The sequence below is a fragment of the Podarcis vaucheri genome (assembly GCF_965113315.1).
Source record: "Podarcis vaucheri genome assembly, chromosome: 3".
Classification (NCBI taxonomy): Eukaryota; Metazoa; Chordata; class Lepidosauria; order Squamata; family Lacertidae; genus Podarcis; species Podarcis vaucheri.
This window is the reverse complement of record NC_138761.1, coordinates 34,715,888-34,736,964: the sequence shown is the minus strand read 5'-3', so window position 1 is coordinate 34,736,964 and position 21,077 is coordinate 34,715,888. Positions and strand designations below refer to the sequence as shown.

General features: G+C 42.1%; 1 protein-coding gene across 1 annotated transcript in view; it reads left to right on the top strand.

Moving 5' to 3' along the window:
• Positions 1-1,072: 1,072 nt before the first annotated feature.
• The window catches only part of LCLAT1 (lysocardiolipin acyltransferase 1), a 95,779-nt gene continuing 75,774 nt past the window's right edge, over positions 1,073-21,077 (top strand). Inside the window, exon 1 of the mRNA XM_082214868.1 lies at positions 1,073-1,425. The gene's annotated coding sequence lies outside the window, so the exon portion shown is untranslated. The remainder of the gene's footprint in view (positions 1,426-21,077) is intronic.

Here is a 21,077-nt window from a genome sequence, read left to right as displayed (position 1 = left end):
GGCTACTCTGGAGTTCTTGAAAATGACCAGCTGGAATGAAAACATTTCAAAGACCAGAGGAACTTAAAGTTACTGATATTTCCATAGAACTGATGGAGAAGGCCCTGGAGTCCCATCTCTTTCCAGTGGCTGCTGTAGATGACAAATGGTGGAGGATCCTGATGAAGCCCTTCATACAATTTGAACACTGTCTAAATGTTATGGGGCAAGCTATTTTTTATTTTTTTTTTACAATGATCTAGGCTTCTGTTTTCCCCATTTTTGGGGTGTGTGTGTGTAGTTTTAGAAACCCTTAGAATCTAATGGATTATCGCACCTTTCAGATACATGAGATGCTATCCCTAGTTTGCAAACATCCCCACGTGCACACACACGCAAACGCACCAGTGGAGGTTAAAGATCACGAATTGCTGTAAGTACACGAAGCCTGCCTGACCTTTCAATGGAAATCGCAAATGTGTTGCGAGATAAGCGCAGTGACCATTTACAACAGGAATAACACTCCAAGCTTTGCTAGCTTAACACTTAAGTGTTAAAAATAGGCATAGCAGTCAACGTTTTCCCTTTTTTCCCTAATTCCGAATAGGATTCCTCGCAAGAAAAGGCAAAAGTCGACAGCTATGAAAATAGGTAGTATTTGTGTATTTGTGTGTGTGTGTGTGTGGTGTTAATTTTAATAAAAAAATTCCTTCCAGTAGCACCTTAAAGACCAACTAAGTTAGTTCTTGATATGAGCTTTCGTGTGCATGCACACGAAAGCTCATACCAAGAACTAACTTAGTTGGTCTTTAAGGTGCTACTGGAAGGAATTTTTTTTATTTTGACTATGGCAGACCAACACGGCTACCTATCTGTAAGTGGTAATTTTAATTATACTGCATTGGGGTGGGTGGGTGTGTTTCAGGGCATATAAAGCCACAACATTAAAAGAGGTAATTTTACGGCACGGGATAAATCCTTGTTCTTAATAACAACAACAGAGTGCCATAATTGGGTGGCTCGAGCTTCAGTCGTAAACTGAGCAGGGGAAGGAAAAAGAAAGAAGGTCGGTCCCTTGTCCTTCTATACAGAAGGCAGGCGTTGCTCAAAAAGGGCGCTATCTCTTTAAGAGAATCCGATTCCCCACGCGGGAGAGCGCGGAGATCACCTTGGCAACCGAAGCTCAGGCGACAGCGGACCGGAAGTGACCCGAGGGAGGGGGAAGAGTTCGAAGGTCGAAGGTGGCGGCGGGAGGAAGATGGCGGCGGCGAGGGACTTGCCTTTGCATCTTAGCGGCTGGGACGCGCTGATGGGGGTCCTCGGCAGCCTGAGCCGGGGCTGAGGCGCCCGTTGCTGGTGACGCTTCGGAGCGTCGTGAAGGAGCCGCGAGGGCTGAGGCCTCTTCCTCCTCCTCCTCCAGCTGACGCTTCTGGGTCCGCGCATCAGGTGAGGGGAGTGAGGCTGGAGGCGGAGAGGGCTGGGCAACGGCTCACCCTGCGGACGGGGGCGGGTCGTCTCCGGGTGAAGTGGGGTTGGTGGAGGCGCCAATGCGTGCTCTAAATTTATCCCCCTCCCCTTCCCCGGTACAAAACGGCCTTCGTCACTTTCCTGCTTCGGTTCCACCTCTTTAAACAGGCATTTCTTCCTTTTGCTCTCTTGATAGCTGGGTGTTGCGCACGTGTGACGTGTTTTCATTTCCTCAGACCTTTTAGAAAGTGACGTTGACTTGCATGCTGACGTGTCGGCATAGTGGTGGACGGTGGCAAGGGAAATCCAATTCAACCCCCTGGCCGGCTATGACTTCCTGGGGTAGCTTGGCCGCAATTGTCTTCTTGCAGCCCAGTCTGTTTCTCAGTGTGGTCGTGAAACGGAAACGCCAGCTTGAGATCTTTGAAGGAAGGGCTGGCGACGAATATAGGTGGGATTAAAATATATGCTAGTTTCGAGTCCTTGCCTTTCAATTCCAGATTACAATGGGGTGCTTTAATTATTAAGAAAATTGGGAGGGGTGCCTCATTATGTATGCACTGAGACTCATGCTGTACATAATATAGCATTCTTTAATTAAACTGCCACCTGCCTCAGTTTTCTAATATTGTTTAGCTCAGTCGTGACACTGCTTTTGCTGGATGAAGTAGACTGTTAATATTTCAGATGTTTTTGGACCGACTCCCATCAGCCTCAGTTAGGCTGCTCCGATGGTCAGGGATGATGTGAATTTGAGCACAACAACACTTAGAGGCCCACAGGTTCTCCAACCCTGCTGTATATTTCTGCTGATGTGCTAAAGTAGAACTCGCTCCCCCATGTACACCTGTGTAGTTACTGTCTTGTAAACTCAAGCTCTTGCTGATCAGTGTATACGTTTGGATGCTTTTTCTTCTAGGTCCTTAAGTTCCAGCTTATAACCCAAGACTGACTAACCCAAGGTCATCAAATGAGCTTCATGGCTGAATGGGGGTTCAAACCCCGGGTCCTAAGTCCAACACTCTAACTATTAGGCTACACTTACTCTATTTAGGCTTACCTCTTCAGTGATGCCCATAGCTACCAATCTTACTTAAGCACAGATACAATGACAGTGTCAAAGGAAAGCATGAAACACTAAGAACTTCCCTATCCGGGGCTGCCTTCAGATGTCTTCTAAAAGTCAGTTGTAAACTTGTATGGTTTCAAAGAGAGAATTTTGTCAATGTGTAAAGTCTGTTCTGTTGAACAGCGGACAGCGCTGGCTCCTGGCCAATAGAGTGAGATGAGCGCACAACCCTAGAGTCTGGCAAGACTGGCCCGTACGGGCAGGGGTACCTTTACCTTTTAAGGACATAGTCAGAATAGATTAATATTGGCTTTTTCACTTTTAAATATTTAAAATTTCTCTAATTCAAAATCTGATTGTGATTCATTTGAAAGAGTGCATAAAGCAATTATGTACAGTGTTACCTCGTGTTACATACGCTTCAGGTTACATACGCTTCAGGTCACAGACTCCGCTAACCCAGAAATAGTGCTTCAGGTTAAGAACTTTGCTTCAGGATGAGAACAGAAATCGTTCTGTGGCAGCGCGGCCGCAGCGGGAGGCCCCATTAGCTAAAGTGGTGCTTCAGGTTCAGAACGGACCTCCAGAACGAATTAAGTACTTAACCCGAGGTACCACTGTATTTGTCATTGTTAATGTGTTCCATATCATTATCTAAAGCTTGCTAGATTCATATCCAGTGGCATGGAATGTTCTTACCTTGATCTTGTTTTGCTGGAACAGCCTTTGTTAATCTGGTGCCTTCCAGGTGTGTTGTACTACAGCCCATCAATCCCAGATGCTATGCCTGAAGTGAATTGTACTTAAAAACATCTATAGGGCACCAGGTTGGCAAAGGCGGTGCTTGAGAGTTTGTGTGCCAGCAAGTGGGTGTTCCCTATTTTGTATCTTGATTCTGATTCATCACAGTACTGAGATCATGAGATAAAGCTGGCAGGCTACTTCACAGGCTGGAGCTGAGCTGTTGGACAAATCCCAGTTTGTTACTTTTGCCATTCCATTTCAACATTAGATTATAAACAAACCACTTCTACATATTGCCTTAGGCTTATTAGTATGGTTTCACATGCTGCCCAAGAGCCAATTTCTGTCTATTGGTTAACAAGACGTTCTTATTAACTCAACTATGCTATTCTTCTTTGTTCATTAGCAGTCCACGTGTCAAGGTCTCTCCCAAAGGCAGGTTTTTTTATTACATTGGGAGAGCTTACACACAGATTTACTTTTCCACTGCTTCCATCCATCTTAGTTCATCATGGCTACCCCAGAATTTGGGCTTGGGAGTATTGGATTAACAATGGTCACCCTCCCAATGGTGCCGTCATTGACTTGTAGAAGTTGGTACATGTCATGGCAAGCCCCATTTGCCTTTGGACTTCTAGCACTTGTGGACTTGTGGGTGCCCTTGTGGTCGTCTACATCCTTGTGGACTAGGTCTGCACCAACTGATGAGGCTAGAAGCTGAGAGACCTGAGGTGAGAGTGAGTGAGGCTTGAACTATAGGTTTTATTTTTAAATACCTAGATGTCGGCACCACATCTTTAGGTACCAATTTTGTACAGGAGTGATGAGGGAAAATTAAACTACCTCATTTGCCCATGTAGTTTGGTATGGACGTCCACATACTACCTAATCCTTTTAAACTAGAGGCATTGAGGTTTGGAACAAAGACCTGTATACAAAGCATGAGCTGATACAAAGCATCAGTTTTAGAAGCTTGAGAGACCAGGCTTCTAGGTTTGTTTCTTTCAGCTCTGACACTAGGCTTTAAGGATCTAAGCACACATTCTTTCTTAGGGGAATGGTGTTTCAAATAGTCAAATATTTCAAATGTTTCTTATCTGAGTTATGCATTTCCCCAAAACATGCGTGTCTCAATCTTGTCTTTTTCTTGTCAAGCTTTTCAGTTGGGTTTGATTATAGCTGTCAGCTGCTGTTTAAAACGGCTGTTTCACATTGCTTCATTGTAACTATTTTGTAGCATTGTTTTCAAAGTGTTGCTGCTAACATACAGTGGACCCTCAGGTTACGTTACCTTTGGGTAACGTAGTTTCACCGTGTGCGCATGCGCAGAAGCAGTGCCTCTTCTTAGAAATTTTCGGGGTGCACATGGATCCCCGGAACAAATTAAATTCGTATCCAGAGGGGGCACTGTATTAATGTAAGGCGGTAATGCAGATGTAGTTATGGGATGAGTGCATTTATAGTTTTGTGTCTTTTAAGGTTACTCTCTAATTCCTCTGTTATGGATGTTGGAATCATGTGATTCATATCTAGAAAAATAGTACTAACTTGTTTGTAGGGTTTAGTGTGTATGATTTGAGAAGTCCAAAATATACAAGTTGTAACATAGTATGGAGTTGCATATGCTGCTTAAATAACTGGACTTACTCTTTGACTTAAATGAATGACAGTGAGTGATGGCAACACATGGACACATGTGCTTCCATCTTCTTCACACATATGAGAAGTTGAATCTGTGCTCACTTTAGAACACGGGTGGCTAACCTGTGACCCTCCAGATGTTGGGCTCAACTCCTATCAGCCCCAACCCACATGGCTGGTGTTTAGGGATGAGGCAAGCCGGGGCCTAAGAACCAGCCACAGTTCCCATTGCAAACAACTTAAAAAAAAACAAAAAACTGGCTTGAGATCCTGGTTTGTCCTCTGCATTTGTACATGACATGGAACTGTGGTTTCTTCTTAATTAAAAAGGAAAGCTTTCACTTCTCCTCTTGCACATGAGCAGATGAGGCTGGGAAAGTGTGAAATCATGAAAGCATGCAATGCCTTGCTTGTGATCACCTAAAAACTGTGGCTTAAGTGAGTGTCTGAAGCAGGTCTCTGTCATAAAAATGGAAAGTTTGCAAAGCTTTTTGAAAAGTTTTTTTATGGTTATAAGGCACAAAATAATTTGCACATTGAACATATTTTCTTTACAAAGTTGTTTGTTTATAACATCTTTATATTACTTAGAATAATATTTTAAGCAGTTTATAATAATAATAAATACTAAATTTTGTTTATACCCCGCCCTCCCCTGCCAAGGCTGGGCTCAGGGTGGCTAACAAGCAATAATAAAAACAAGTTGACATAAAAATGGGTTAGTCCCAATGGAAGTAGACCCATTTAAATTAATTGACAAGACTAACTTAGGTCCATTAATTTCAGTGCTCTACTCTGCATGGAATTTAGTTGGATACAGCCCAATTGAAATACAACATGGGGTAATATTGTAAAGCATAACATAAAAACTAGTTAAAATGAGATTAAAAACAAAACACAACTGTATACCACATAGAAAACCAAATAGTGTTGAAAAGAAAATTAAAGTTCCCAAATCCAGTAGAGCTTGGATAAAAAAGTTTTTAAGAGGTGTCTGGCTCAAGAATTCCCCGAGGGGGGGGCATTTTTGAGGGTGGGTGTGATCATTGAGAAGGCTTGCTTCTGCGTTGTCCCCAAGTGGCAATTGACTGATCATGGAATTGATTGGCTGGTCTGCACCTAGGATGTCCTGTTTCCAAGTTATTAAAGCAGAGGCAGATTTAGGTTCAGTCGCACTGGGTGCAGAGTCTTGGGGGTCTGCAGGGGGGGGCTGCAACTGTGATGTAGAATGGAAGGTGAGAGGCAGCCCTGCCCCCCAATTTTGGCATCACACAGGGCACCACTGAAATTTGAGACCCCAAAGTCTGCCACTGGTTAAGACTTTAAATGTCAACAACCAAACCTTGAATTTGCCTTGGTAGCGAACAGGCAGCCAGTATAGATTTTTCAGCACCAGTGTTATATATGTGTAAAGCTTGTTAGATTATTCATTCTACTTAGATGCTTATATCGTGGGATGATTTCTGTAGGATATTTATATCAGTCAAGAATTGCAGTCTAAAATAATTCACGGAAAGGATCCATTCTATGTACAAGCAATGTAGAGCTGAAAAAGATAATTGCATATCAGTGCCAGTTTCATCTTGAAGTATTTAGAAATCAATTTTGGTTTCTCATAATTACAGTGTTTGAAGAAACAGACATCTAAATGGAGGGCAGCATTTTGGAAGACATGTACTTGTTTTTCTAAAGTAGACCGTTTCTGTGGTGACATTTTCCATTCATTTTATAAATAGATGTAAATTTGTAGGAAAACTTTTTTTAAACATGTTCAGATGAGTTTCAGGAACATGCACTGCCAACAGAATCTTGCACATCTCCATGTGTGGAAGAAAGCAGTAAAGAAACTCAATCCCAAAGATTCAGAAACACTGTGGGTAGACGGTTCTCATGTTTGGAGAGGTTTTATTCAGAGCTTTTTTTTCAGCCGGAAGTTGCCGGAATTCAGTTCCAGCACTTCTCAGGTGGGTGCCATTGCCATTCTAAGAGAACAAAGTTCGTGGTGAGCTCCAACACTTCTTTTTCTAGGAAAATAGCATTGGAATCATTCATTCATTACATTTACAGTAGAACCTCTACTTACAACCGCCTCTACTCACGGACGTTCCAAATTGTGACCACGGCAAACCCGGAAGTAACTGGTGGGCTTGCTGCCGTTCACGCATGCGCAGGAGTGGCAATCGGTCTTTGCGCATGAGCAGGAGTGGCGATCGCCGTTCGCGCCTGTGCACAATGGCGCCTCTCCCAGCAACCCGTTTCGCCATAAGGACGGGCCTCCGGAATGGATTGTGGTAGTGAGTAGAGGTTCCACAGTATATACAACCTTTATCTTCCAAGGATCTCAAGGTGGTAGCCATCTTTCTCCTCCCCATGTCATCCTCATAACAGCCCTGTGAGGTGGGCTAGGCTAAGAGATGGTGACACTTCCTGGAAAATAGTAAATGTTCTGCAATAATAAATTGAAGGTAGGAATTTGGGAAAGACGTGCAAGAAAATCATCCGAAACAGTAGGCATAATTCAGAGAGCTTTGTTGGACCCAAGGGAGCTTAATGTTTTTTCTTCTCAAATACCAACCCCCCAGATAGATTTCTATAGCCTTTTGTGCTGTGCAATTGGCTGTTAACGGAAAAATCCAACAGACCCCTTGCATAGAGATACAGTGGTACCTCGCAAGACGAACGCCTCGCAAGACGGAAAACCCGCAAGACGAAAGGGTTTTCTGTTTTGGAGGCGCTTCGCAAGACGAATTTCCCTATGGGCTTGCTTCGCAAGACGAAAGCCCATAGGGAAATCTCCGGGGACCTCTTTTAAATGCTGGCGGTGGGGAGCAAAGCCTTTCCCCCCCTCCAGCCTTCAGAAGAGGTCCAGGAAGGCCGGCGGGGGCCGAAAGGCTTTGCTCCCCACCGCCAGCATTTTAAAAGCAGTCCGGGATAGCAGGGAAGCGCTTCCCGCTATCGCGGACGGCTTTTGAAGGCAGTCGGGGGGGAGCAAAGACTTTCGCCCCCCGCCCGCCTTCAGAAGAGGGACCTCTTCTGAAGGCAGGCGGGGGGCGAAAGTCTTTGCTCCCGCCTGCCTGCCTTCCCGGGAGAGCGCAGAAAGGCAGCGCGTTTCTCCGCTGTCCCGGACGGCTTTTGAAGGCAGGCGGGGGGGGGGCAAAGACTTTCGGCCCCCGCCCGCCTTCAGAAGAGGTCCTGGACCTCTTCTGAAGGCGGGCGGGGGGCAAATGTCTTTGCTCCCCGCTGCCTGCCTTCCCGGGAGAGCGGAGAAAGGCAGCACGTTTCTCCGCTGTCCCGGACGGCTTTGGAAGGCAGCCGGTGGGGAGCAAAGACTTTCGCCCCCCACCCGCCTTCAGTCTTTGTCCCCCCTGCCTGCCTTCCCAGGGGCTTTTACATCGCCCCGGACAGCGGAGAAGTCCTCCGCTGTCACGGGCGATTTTAAAATGCCGCCCGCCAGCATTTTAAGATTGCCCCGGACAGCGGAGAAGTCCTCCGCTGTCCCGGGCTTTTTTAAAATGCTGGGGGTGGGAAGAAAAGCCCTTGTCCCCCCCCCAGCCTTCAGAAGAGGTCGGGGGACAGACTGTCCCCGGACTTGGTCTGAAGGCGGTTTCCATAGAAACGCATTAATTGATTTTCAATGCATTCCTATGGGAAACCGTGCATCGCAAGACGAAAAACTCGCAAGAAGAAAAAACTTGCGGAACGAATTAATTTCGTCTTGCAAGGCACCACTGTAATTGTTTGGATTTTGGTGTATGTGGATATTTGCAATGTGTTCGTGCATATATTGGGCTAGATCCAGAGTTGCTCTTAATGGTGTTCAGAGTGTACTGCAGGAAAGGGGCAGCCCAGAAGTTTTCACCAGTTTCTCCTTTGTCCTGCAGGGCTGTTCTGTTGGACTGAAGGACTCTCAAGCAGCATGGGGTGTGGTGCTGGGGGCTGCGGGGAGAAAGAGGAATTGACTAAAATTGCCATCCCACTCCCCTCAGTGGGAAGCCTTCACTGGATCCTACTTTGCTCTGTGAATGGAAAGAACCCTTTGTTTGTGAAGGGCAAGAATAGTTCCAGTCCATTCACTGTAACAAAATGCTCAGTTGAGAAATATAAATACACTGAACAAATAAAGTAAGCTGCCTTTCAGGGCTATGGCTTCCCTCCCACACATTATGTCCGGATCTTGAATCCTATTTTCCATTGGAACGCATTTCCTTCTGGTCTCCTGAATTTTGCACTGTGCACCTAACTGAGGAGTTCCTGACCTTGTTGAATATAGTGTGATTATGGAAAATAAATGACAGTGAAATATGATAATGTGCATGGAAAATGTTTTTTTGCATGGTGCCTTAAATGCCAATAATTTGTTTCATTTTTAGGGTGTGGGTTTTGTTTGTAATTTGGTACATTCTTGAATTTTTCATTTTGAATGTTTGAAAATTAGTTTAATAATGAAAAGCAGCATACCCAAAAGCTACACTGATAACAGAATCACAGAATTGTAGAGTTGGAAGGGCCTCCAATAATCATCTAGTGACGCCTCTGCAATGCAGGAATCTCAACAAAAGCATCCATGACAGATAGCCATGCAACCTCTGCTTAAAAGTATCTAATAAAGGAGAGTCCACTACCTTCTGAGAGAGTCCCTTCCACTGTCAAACAGATCTTACCATCATCTAGTTCTTCCTGATGTTTAGTCAGAATCTCCTTTCTTGTAACTTGACTCTATTGGTCCAGGTTCTACCCTCTGGAGCAGGAAAAAACAGACTTGCTCCATCTTCCATGACAGCCCCTTTAGATGTTTGAATATGGCTATCCTATTTCCTCTAGTCTCCTCTTCTCCAAGCTAAACATACCCAACTCCCTCAACCATTCCTCATAACTCTTGGTTTCCAGACGCCTGATCATCTTGATTGCCCTCCTCTGCATACGTTCCAGCTGTCAATATCCTTCTTAAATTGGGGTGCCCAGAAGTGGACACAGTACTTCAGTTGATGCATGAGATTAATCTAATACAGGCATAGGCAAACTCCAGCCCTCCAAGTGTTTGGGACTACAATTCCCATCATCCCTAGCTAACAGGACCAGTGGTCAGGGATGATGGGAATTGTAGTACCAAACATATGGAGGGCCGGAGTTTGCCTATGCCTGATCTAATAGGTATATATTACTGTGAGGCATCTCCTTTGCAGCACATAAGCCATCTGCATTCTTGGGAAAAGCCATAATTGAAAAAGTGGTTTAAAGTCCTGTTTGAAAGCATGTACTACACAAACAAAGTGCAATACATTTAGAAGCCACCACAGAAGCCCAGCTGCAAGCAACACACTTCAAATCATAAAAATAAATGAAAGATTGGAACCAAAATAGAATGTACTGTGGAATAACAGATGCTGTGGGCATTCTGGAGGCTCCAACTTGCTTATTTGAAATAATAGCTGCCCACTGTTTGGTGTTCTACAAATGAGATAACTCAGCAAAAGCACATCTTATTGAGTTTGTATATATATTTAAGGTACGTCTGTAAGAGGCTCGTTTATAATTCTATTTTGGGAATGATTCATGTTCTTATGTAGCTGCATTGCTTAATACTTCTGGATGTCCCATGACCATGTTATAAAGTAGTTGTGTTCTGTGTTATAAATCAAGTAGCGCTAGGAATTGTTTCTTTTTGTTTTCAATGTGTTTCTTATTAATTAGAAATTTGGTATGGCACAAGGAAATTTTTATTCTGAAAGTGTGACCCAGATGAAAAGAGAGTGAGAACCACTGGATTAGCAAAAGAAAATTGGTATGGCTCCCAGATCGCATTAAATGCTTTTAAAGCATTGCTCATGCTGTGGAATCATTTGTCAGTACAGATTGTTGACTGTAGAAAACAAACAAAAAATGATTTGCATCTATTGTTGTATTGACCCAACATCCAAAGCTAGCATGTGAATAGCTTAAACACAGATCTCCTTTAGCTCATGCATGAATCTAGACCTAGCCCTTGGTGGTCACAGGATTATTCAGTCTTGTGTTTGGGATTGGCACCACTGCTTGATTCCTGTAACACTGGTTCTGGCACTTGTTTGGGAATATGTTCCAGTCCATTTTGCATATGTTAATATGTGGTAAGGCCTTTGTTCAGCTAGTAATGAGCTCTGGAATTTCAGATGAATATCTTGATATTATGGAAACAACCACATCTTGGCAAAACAGTATGCCTTTGACTGATTCAAGTAAAAAGTACAAAATACTCCATTAAGTTCCAGTTTGAAATATGAAGTGCTTCAGTTAAAACACTTAAAATGCAAAATATATGTAACATATGTAATATGACCATAAGAAGCTGCCTCATGCCAAGTCAGACTATTTAGTCCTCTAACATAGCACTGTTTGCACTGACTGGCAGCAACTCTCCAGGGTTTGCAGGCAGGAATCTTTCCCAGCCTTCCTTGGAGACGTCAGGGATTGGAAATGGAACCTTCTGTGTGCAAAGCATTCCACCCAGTTATGACCCTTCCCCAATGCATTTCTGAAATAAAATACTGTCTTAATCCTGGAATGGTTTGTATAATTGAATCTTCAGATTGTATTGAAATTTATAGTTTAACAAGCACTTAAAAATAGGGTTTCAGAAAATTGTGGTTGGCCTTGGTAGCCCATCCCCTTTTCTTTTTTTCTTTTTGAATAGCCAGTGCTGTTTCAGGGCCTTATCTTGGTCAACGAACAACTGAAATTCTTGGGTGATCTCCAATAGAGTCCATCTGCGAGCAGAATGGACTTCTTGCTTGTGCAGTCCGACTGCTTCTTCCTTTCTTTCCCCCACATGCCCCAAAATTTCTTCCAGACTGCTCTCCAACCCTCTGGAACACATTTTGGAAGCGTTTAGGGGGCTGCAAGGTGGAGGAAGGAGAGGAGAGAAGACTATTGCCTGAGTGGATCTCATCCCCACCCCCAAATTTTAAAGCTGTCATTGATTTTGTTACTTGGCAGTTTTGCCCTTTTTTTGCAATAAATCTAATAAAAGCTCAGAAGTATACAACATCTTACATTTTCTGGTCTAAAACCCCCAAATGTGGAAAAGTTATGGAGTTGGGCCTTAACCTGCCTCTTTGTAAACCCTTTTCACAAAAATTAGATTGTAAAAGTGGAGGGAAAACTCCTAAGCTTGCAGAGCTTCTATTCTTCACTGTTCCCCAATTCCTTTCTTTAAATGATTACCTCTGCTCTGCTCATTTGCCTGCTGCAGCACTGAAATTTAGTAAAATATCAGAGAAATACCTGCCTTTTGCAGGACAGGTGGACAGGAAAGCAGTTGCTCTCTCATGCTGCGATAAACATGTTACAGGAAGACTGCCATTTACAATACTGTGTATCATTTTTTTAAAAAAGTGAATGAGAGGGAGATCTGTGCACTAGTGGATGAGAGCACTGGCAGGTTGCAGAGGCATTTTTTAAAATGTGGTGGTGTTGTAGCAAGTATTTCTTTCTATTTTCCTCTCCTCTTGCTGAGAATGAAGAAGCTTGGTATTCTCTCTTCTCTGTAACTCAACCGGACTTCATCATGCCATATAGTTGCTCATTTAAAATGGCACTAGACTTCACTACTCTCCCCTTTGAAATGTCAAGAGATACATTGGGTTTGTTTGGCGATCATCTGTTTGCCTTCTTCAGTACAGAAAATGAGAAGCTGTCTTGAGGTCTCCCTCTTACTGCTATTGCTCTTTTATGCTGATAAATATTTGTGTATCCGTTGCCTAAAAGTAAAAGAAATGATGCAGATGCAGTGTTAATATACTTGAAAGATTTCAAATACAGGTGACTCCCCACTTATGTGTGTTTTACGTTCTGGGCCCATGTGCACATACAGTAAGTGAAATGCATGAGTGGGGAACTAGGTTGATTTCTTCTGTTACAACACAGAAGCTCAGAGCTATTTGGAACGCTACATAACAAAAAACAACCCATACTGTACCTTTGCCTACAGATTGCCAGAAAGGACAGAGAACAATGTGTTTGAGCCTGCAGCAGTACAGCTTCCTGCCTGACAGCTGTTGAGCAGGGCAGGGCAGCAGCATTGAGAGCTCCCTCACGCCATTTTGGAGCCCATAAGTTCCTTCTTCCTTCCTCCCTCCCTCCCTCCCCTTTTAAAAAAAACCTTTAAAACATATTTGGGCTCTGGGGAGGATCTCCTCGCATGCTATGAGGACTTCCCAGCTCTCTCCTATCATTTCCAGCTTACGTTGTTGTTTAGTCGTATCCGACTCCTCGTGACTCCATGGACCAGAGCACTCCGGGCACTCCTGTCTTCCACTGCCTCCAGCTTTGAATTGATGTAAATTGTTAGATTGATTTCCCACCGCTGCACGTTTATGTGGTCACACATGTGTCGATCGCGTGTAAGTCGAATGATGTCCGTACATGAATTTTCGATACTGTGCAGCTCTAGAAACAATATTTCAGTGGCTTATCAAGATATCAACCTTTTTCCAGTTGGTGGTCCAAATGTAGTAGGTCCGCCTGTCCACCTAGAATGGGGAGACTTGTGAGCGGTAGAGGAAATCATTTTGTTTCTATCAGGGATTGCAATTTAAAGCTTTTTAAAAAGGACTTAAAAGGTGCTGCCATTCTTTAGCAGTACATTCAGCTACAAATGAATTATTGTGTATAAATACAAACTTATAAAGCTTCTTTTAAAAGCCTTGCAATAGACCAGGCCTCTGAGGAGGCAGAGTTGCTGCACTACTAGTTCCATCAAGGGCATTCTTCAATAGGAGCAGTGAGGTAACCACATTCCAAGCAGCATTCACAATTGTAATTGTTCACTCACTGAGGATCCTATTTTTCCTGAGGATGTAATTGTTCCTATGCTGAATTTTTCATGGCATTGGGCCTACTGTTTCAACTTGCTATCTCTAGAAAAGCACTTCAGTTTTACACTATGTTATCTTGGAAAGAACTCTTTGTGAGTTGCAATAAGTTTCTAAAAAATATATATTTCTAATGATTGCAAGTGACAAGAGGATGGCTTTCTCACAAAAACTTGATTTTCAGAGAACAGAGTGTTGAGCTGTTGAGAACATAAGGTTTAAATTTATTTGCCTTCGAATAAAAGTTTCAAAGAAAACTTGACAAGTATCCACTGTTTCCAATGTTTATATCTGGCAACATTTGCATGCCAGAATGGACATTTCAATTTATAATTTTGTTATCCCACATCAGTGGTTATATCTTGGGTTTCAGGCCCCAGAGCTTAACCTTAAAAATACCTGTTTAAGTAGGAACTCAAGCTACTAGAAGCAATCTCTCACAACTTACAACTGCATTAATGGTAGGCATGGAGCTCTTTCATATGAAAATTGTTTCATTCCTTCATTTAACACTGCAGGGTAGCTCAACACAGAACCTATGCTGAGTACAAATTCTTGTTTTGTTCCAAGGGTTGACTCTTATTAAATGTATATAAACTTTGGCCAAAGCAGAAATGAGATTGAATGAAGACATCAACCTGTTAATGAAATGGATGTGTGCTCATTCAGTAGTCTTTTTGTCGTGTTAGCAGTTTGTTGTGATGGTTCATAAAATAGCAAGTACTTATCAGTACTGTAGAATGTTAAATACCGTAACTGTCAAATATACTAATAGAAAACTTGACTCTCCAAATGTCACTGCCCAAGGTGGGGGGGAGGTATTAGCAAGGAATTAGCATGCGCGGAAGTACCAACCCCCCCAACCCCTTTATGGGGGGGGGCGCACTAGTGACAAGAGACGAAGCCCTAAGTGCCCCATTCAGCATGCTCATTGACAATGCTGACTGTTTGGGAGGAATGGGGGGGGGGGAGAGGAAAGCTAGGGTGGGGGAGAGAAGTAGCCTATAATTTCCTGGAACACAGGAGCACTCCCTACTTCAACATTTTGTTGAAGACCCCACTTGTTTTACCTGTTCAAACACATCAAAGGAGCCTGAGTTCATCTCTAAATCAGAGGAAAGAATTCTGCTTTGAGTGCGTAAGGGGAAAAGTAGCCTAACTGATGTAAAATATGCCTGGCTCTTGAACAGTCCTTTCTATTCATTTTTTCCTAATCAGCGAGGTGGGGTGGAAAAATTCTCCCTGCTGTTATTTTCATGGAAAATTTTCCATGTCTTAAAATACATTAAAAAAAAGCAATTAGCAACATAATGAATGGATGCAGCACCAGGTGGAGAATTTTCAAAGTAGTAATTACCTTTTTTCATGTTAGTAGAGCAAATTGTCCCCTGTAATAGCTAAAATGAGAGCTGGTTCATTCACATCCTGGCGTGCAGATTGTGTACACAGGTGCAGGACAAACTCTTAGACTGCAGTCTTTTGCCCACTTACCTGGGAGTAAACTGTATTGACTTCATTTGGACTTTTGAGTAAACCTGTGCAGGATTTCATCCTCCCCGCTTGTAGAGTGTGTTGTGTGATTGAGTGCATACCTGCACACATACTTAACCAATGTGATCTGCCTTCTTAGTTGACCTTATATGGGACTCTTCTTCATGAAGTTATTACAAGACCTCTAGATGCCCCAAACTAGGTATTTTAAGAGCACATGGGAAGCAAAGGCAGGAAAAAACAGGCTATGTAGTTTGGCTGAACTGTGCTGTTCTATTTACGTCAGTCCCAGCTGCAGAATTCTTCAGAATATAGTGACATCAGGAAATTCTGTCTTTAAAGTAATGACTGGCATTTAATTCTTTAGAATTAACAATTATGTACTTAAAATGTCATGTTTTATATTGAAATAAAAATACATAACATCAGATGTTTGTTCCATACAGTTTTACACTAGAACTGCTACAAAAATAAATAGTTTTCTGTTTCCCCAAAATAGAACTTTAGCCAACATTATATCTTCAAAAAAAGTCAGTGGGATATTATAAAATAACATTTTAGAGCTAGTGTATCCCTTAAGACTAGAATTCCTGCACACTTTTAGTGCCTTAACATCTTACACTGAAAGGAAATTAATTCTTGAAAGAATGCTGTGCACAATCCATTTGAGACAGTTTTGGTAAAGAAATACAAGCTGTCAAGAAAGCTGCAGCCAATGTTGAATTATTACAATAACATTTTAAAGGAAGTTTTCATTATGAGAATTCAAAGTAATGTTTCCAGAACTGAGTTGCAGATCTGATTGGAATGCTTCATCAGTTGGTAGGCTAAAAGTCTTGTGTTAGATTAAAGGACTCTAGATGGTCAAAATGTATGAAGGTAGCATGCAGACATCATTCATTCAAAGCTTTAGCTGGCATTAAAGTCAGTGGTGGGGAAGCTTTAGCTCTTGGAATTCTGTGTATCATAGTACGGTTTAAAAGCACAGCAGGCAACCTATGACTAAATTCCATGAAGATCATTGCTGCAAGTGAAAACTCAATAGACTGGATGTAAATTAAATTAGTTGCATTTAAATCCCATTGAAATCAGCAAACTTGGTTACCTCACTAAACTGCTAAAATAATTGCACTGGCTGCCAGCTAGCTACTAAGCTAAGCTCACTTTTATTTTGAGGTACAAAGTCCACTGATGCCATTGATGCTTGACTAGCTGGTAACTGAAAGGACTAAGAGGACTGGCTAAGCTCCAACTTTGTTTCCTGGGCAGCATAAGACTGTACTAGCAAGGTTCTGGTTTCAGCCCTGCAAAGTATTCTAACATTCCACTCCCAGCTCACTGTTTGGTGTATGTCAGGAGATGCGAAAAGAACTACCGTATTTTTCGCTCTATAACACGCACCCGACCATAACACACACGTAGTTTTTAGAGGAGGAAAATCCGTAGGCATGCCACTCATAGGCATTCCCTCCATAACACGCACAGACATTTCCCCTTACTTTTTAGGAGGAAAAAAGTGAGTGTTATGGTGCAAAAAATACGGTATTTCCTTTATCAGGCATATAACTAGACTATCACTCTGGTTGGAGGCAAAGCATGGCCTTTATTTATTTATTTTACAGGCATTTTCTCCCTTCTCTACATGCGTGCTCTCTGTTAAAAATAAGTTGTTTTGGAGTTTCAGCATCTATGCTTTTATCTCCTGAGGCAGTTTTCCAACTCCTCTGAGTCCAGGCAGCCTGGGAAGTGGTCCTCAAGTAATCCTCCTCCCCCCCCCCCCGTTTGTTGTTCAGATTGAAAAATGTCAGCAACATGAACCAAAATAACAAAAGGACGAGAAGGTATGCTTCAGTCATTGCCAGGGTTTACTGAGCAAAAATCCCTTCCTGCCCTCTCCCACCATCAACCATTCTGTAAAAAACGAACAACTTTTCTCTGTCTTCAAAATGTGTTTACTAAGGGTCCTTTCATACATTTACCTTTTAATGAGGAAATAAGTGTCACCAAGCCTCCCTCTGCATCTTTTGGCTTCTGGAAGCAAAGTTTATTTTCCTTTCCAGCTAATACCAGAAGTGCCCCTGAGCACTTCTTTCCCCAACCTTGCCTGATGCTCCTAGAATGAGAAGGTTTCTTAGACTTTCTCCCTCGCACACTCATCCCATATTGGAACTGTTCCCTTCCAATATCCTGTGGTGGCAACAACTTTTTAATGAGCAAACTACTACACTCAACAGCTTTTGAGATTAGGTCGAGGGGTATGATTTACCTGTACACAGTTATCTGTGACTGACATCTGTCTGGCATTTCAAGGAATTGTCAAGGAAATAAGATACTACAAACTCAGGCAAATGTTTTCCATCACCAGTGTTTTCCACTTACCATTAGGGGGTTTCCTTTTCTGATGTCTAATCTCACTTTACCTTTTCATAGTTTTAAAACAATTTCTTCTTGGTCCATTTTCTGTGCTGTTGAATAACTGTTTTGCCCATTTCTTTTAGGAAATATTTTGAGATGCTAAAGACACTCTCTTTCTCTTAGAAGTACCGTATTTTTCGCTCTATAACATGCACCCGACCATAACACGCACATAGTTTTTAGAGGAGGAAAACAAGAAAAAAAATATTCTAAACGAAACAGTGGATGTATGATTTTTGTGGTTCATGCTGTGGTCATAGACATGTGATCTGACAGTGAGTTTGGGGTAGCCCAATGCAAAAATCCTGAGGAGCTATGTGGATCCATGATTTGTAACCACATTTTTGCACCACTGCGGCCCCAGGCAACAGTGGGTGCGTGATTTTTTTTGGGTGCAAGCTGTAGCCCTAGACGTGCTATGTGATCTGATGGTGAATTTGGGGTGACCCAGTGCAACAATCCTGAGGATCCATGTGGATCCGTGCTTTGTAACCAGGCTCTCTGTCCCTCTCTTCTCCCCACTCAGTGGCTCTTCTCCCGCTTTGCTGTTTCAAAGTGAGCAAAGCGAGCCACGGAGGAGGGAAGGAAGGGGAACCATGGATCCTCTGCTCACGACTGCAGCAGATCCCCCCCCCCGCCACCCGTAGGCATTCCCTCCATAACACACACAGACATTTCCCCTTACTTTCTAGGAGGAAAAAAGTGAGTGTTATGGAGCAAAAAATACGGTAATTGGAGTTCACCAGGAGATGGAGCAGCCAAAAATATTCCATTCTCTGTAATCTGAAGTGGTAGAATTGTGCTGTTTAATGTGCCATTTGGCTCTCATATGAACATTTAACTATATTAAGCTCTCTACTGAGGGAAACAGCTTTTACAAAATTTTGTGATCTTCCTGTACAAGTGGCTACAGATATATGATGACTTCTTTCCATTATGCCAAGTTCTTGTAAATGTAAATAGGAGGTAATAGTCCCCAAAAATCCCTAGTTAAGTTTGATGAACTAGCCTTCCCAGCTCTTGCAGGTGCCTTTGAGCTGAGGTCATTGTTTTTCCTATGCATTGGACATTCCAAATTCTCTAAAATTAAATAAATGCACTTTTTACTGAAAGTGGAACAAGTGATGTCACAAATGTAATGCTCATGAAATAGAAGATGTTAGTGACCTGCTGGTTCAACATTTTATTGAGGAAAATGTCAAATATCTAATTGGGGATTGAGCTAAAAAGATGGTTCAGTTAAAAAATATGGTTATTTTAAACACCAGTTAAGGACAAAACCTTATCCAAACCCCATTTAAGAAGACTGTATACTTATATACACTTTATTGCTTATTTTTTCTTCAGATTGTTTGAGATTTCATGAATAGGAATACAGCTGAGAATAAAAATGAGGCTTCTTTCCATCACTCTATTTATGGAGCAGCTGCTTCACTGTTTGACACCCCTTTTACAGCCATTTCTAAATAACTTACCTGGTGTTCTCAATATGGCTTTTTGGTTTAACGCTGCGTTCATTGAGAGTAAGGTCAAATGAGAAGAGGGAGGGAATATTGAGCCATTCATTGTCTTTGTGTGATTTCCTTTCTTCTTTTAATGTGGGCATTTTGTTCCCTACAAAAAAAACTTATGACCTTCTTGATCTGTCCTTGGTATTTGAGAATATAATTAATATTTTCTTATATTTTTTTAAAAAAACCTCTGAGGTAGTTAACAATGTTTTTAATAGAAACACAAATGAAATAACATAATCCTAAAACAACAACAACCCACTAAAACATCTGTCAAATCTGTCAAACATAATATATAAAACAAGGAAAGAACCAGCGTAACAGCATAAAAATCAACATTAAGCTACTGCCTGAGGGTGTTGGAAGTATGTACCAAGGCTGCTTTAAGGTCATATTTGTTTTTTTCAGAAATCAAGATGCTCCTTCCTTCTTATATGTGCCTTAATAAAACACTTCCTGATTTCCTCAAACTGCTGTTTGCCATGACGTCCAAACTGGCAAAACTGTGTGTGACTATCCCTCCAAACCAAGATTACAAATCGGACTCACATTCTAAATCTAGCAGAATGTGCATCACACTTCTGTATGCATGATATAAATCCAGTGACCCACTCCCTTTTTGTCACCGCAATTTAATATTTGAAGAGCTTGAATGGAAGGGAGAGAGAATCCTGCCCAAGTCCTGCTGGGATTGTGATGGGAAGTGATGAAGGCAAAAAAAGGAATAACGGTCTATGCCAGAATACATACTGTATAAGTTGGGACCAACAGATCAACAAACTGGTACAGTGGTGCCCCGCAAGACGAATGCCTCGCAAGACGGAAAACCCGCTAGACGAAAGGGTTTTCCATTTTTGAGCTGCTTTGTAAGACGATTTTCCCTATGGGCTTGCTTTGCAAGACGAAAACGTCTTGCAAGTGTTCTGATTTTTTTTCACTCCCCCCTTTTTCTAAGCCGCTAAGCTGATAATAGCCTTTTAGCCGCTAATCCGCTAAGCCTTTAATAGCCGCTAAACTGCTAATAGCGCTAATCCACTAAGCCGCTAATAGGGTTGCTTCGCAAGACGAAAAAACCACTAGACGAAGAGGCTCGCGGAACGGATTAATTTCGTCTTGCGAGGCACCACTGTAATGAAATGACTGTACGTGGAAGAAGATAAGTAAAACAAAGCATTAGTGTAACACGATTGTCAGAAAATACAAACTATATTCCATGTCTCTAGCATAAATTTCACCCCAAATGTTCAATTCAGGATGTGTCTCACATCTTTTATTGTCTTGCATAATAAGGCAATTAACTATATGAAACCAGTTTTTGTCTTAAGTTTCAGAACTGATTTATCATGTTCACAAAGTTCATAAACCTCAGAAAAGATCGTGGGATTAAGTGAACATAAATTTATGCCAAAATAAATCTTGCTACTCTTTAAGATATCACAAGACTCCTTTGTTCGTTCATCCTTTTTAAACAATAGTACCTAGAGATGTTTGAGAAGAGATGCTGGTTTAGTTCTTGATATCCAGAGAAGTCCAGAAGGGTAAAAAAGTTCAGCATCTGCTGAGGGGAGTGGATTGAAAGATGACATAGCAAAATATAAAGAAACCTACCTAATGATTATTTCAGTTTTTTCGATACTCGGTGGAGAAAATTGTGTATTTATATTCCTTTGATGATGGTGAAGTCTGAGTTTGGGGGTGGGCAGAGATGGGGATTGCAGCTGATTTGAAAGTAGGCGTCTAATTGGATCAATGGTTCTGAAGATTTTTCAGAAGCTGAAAATGCACTTGAACGTAGAGGTCAGATTTTGGCTACCATGCAGCTGCTTGGACATTTCTTAATTTTAGAAACAGTTAAGACTTTTATTTTTAACCAGAACATAGGAATAGATTTCATATTGTTTCATGTATTTC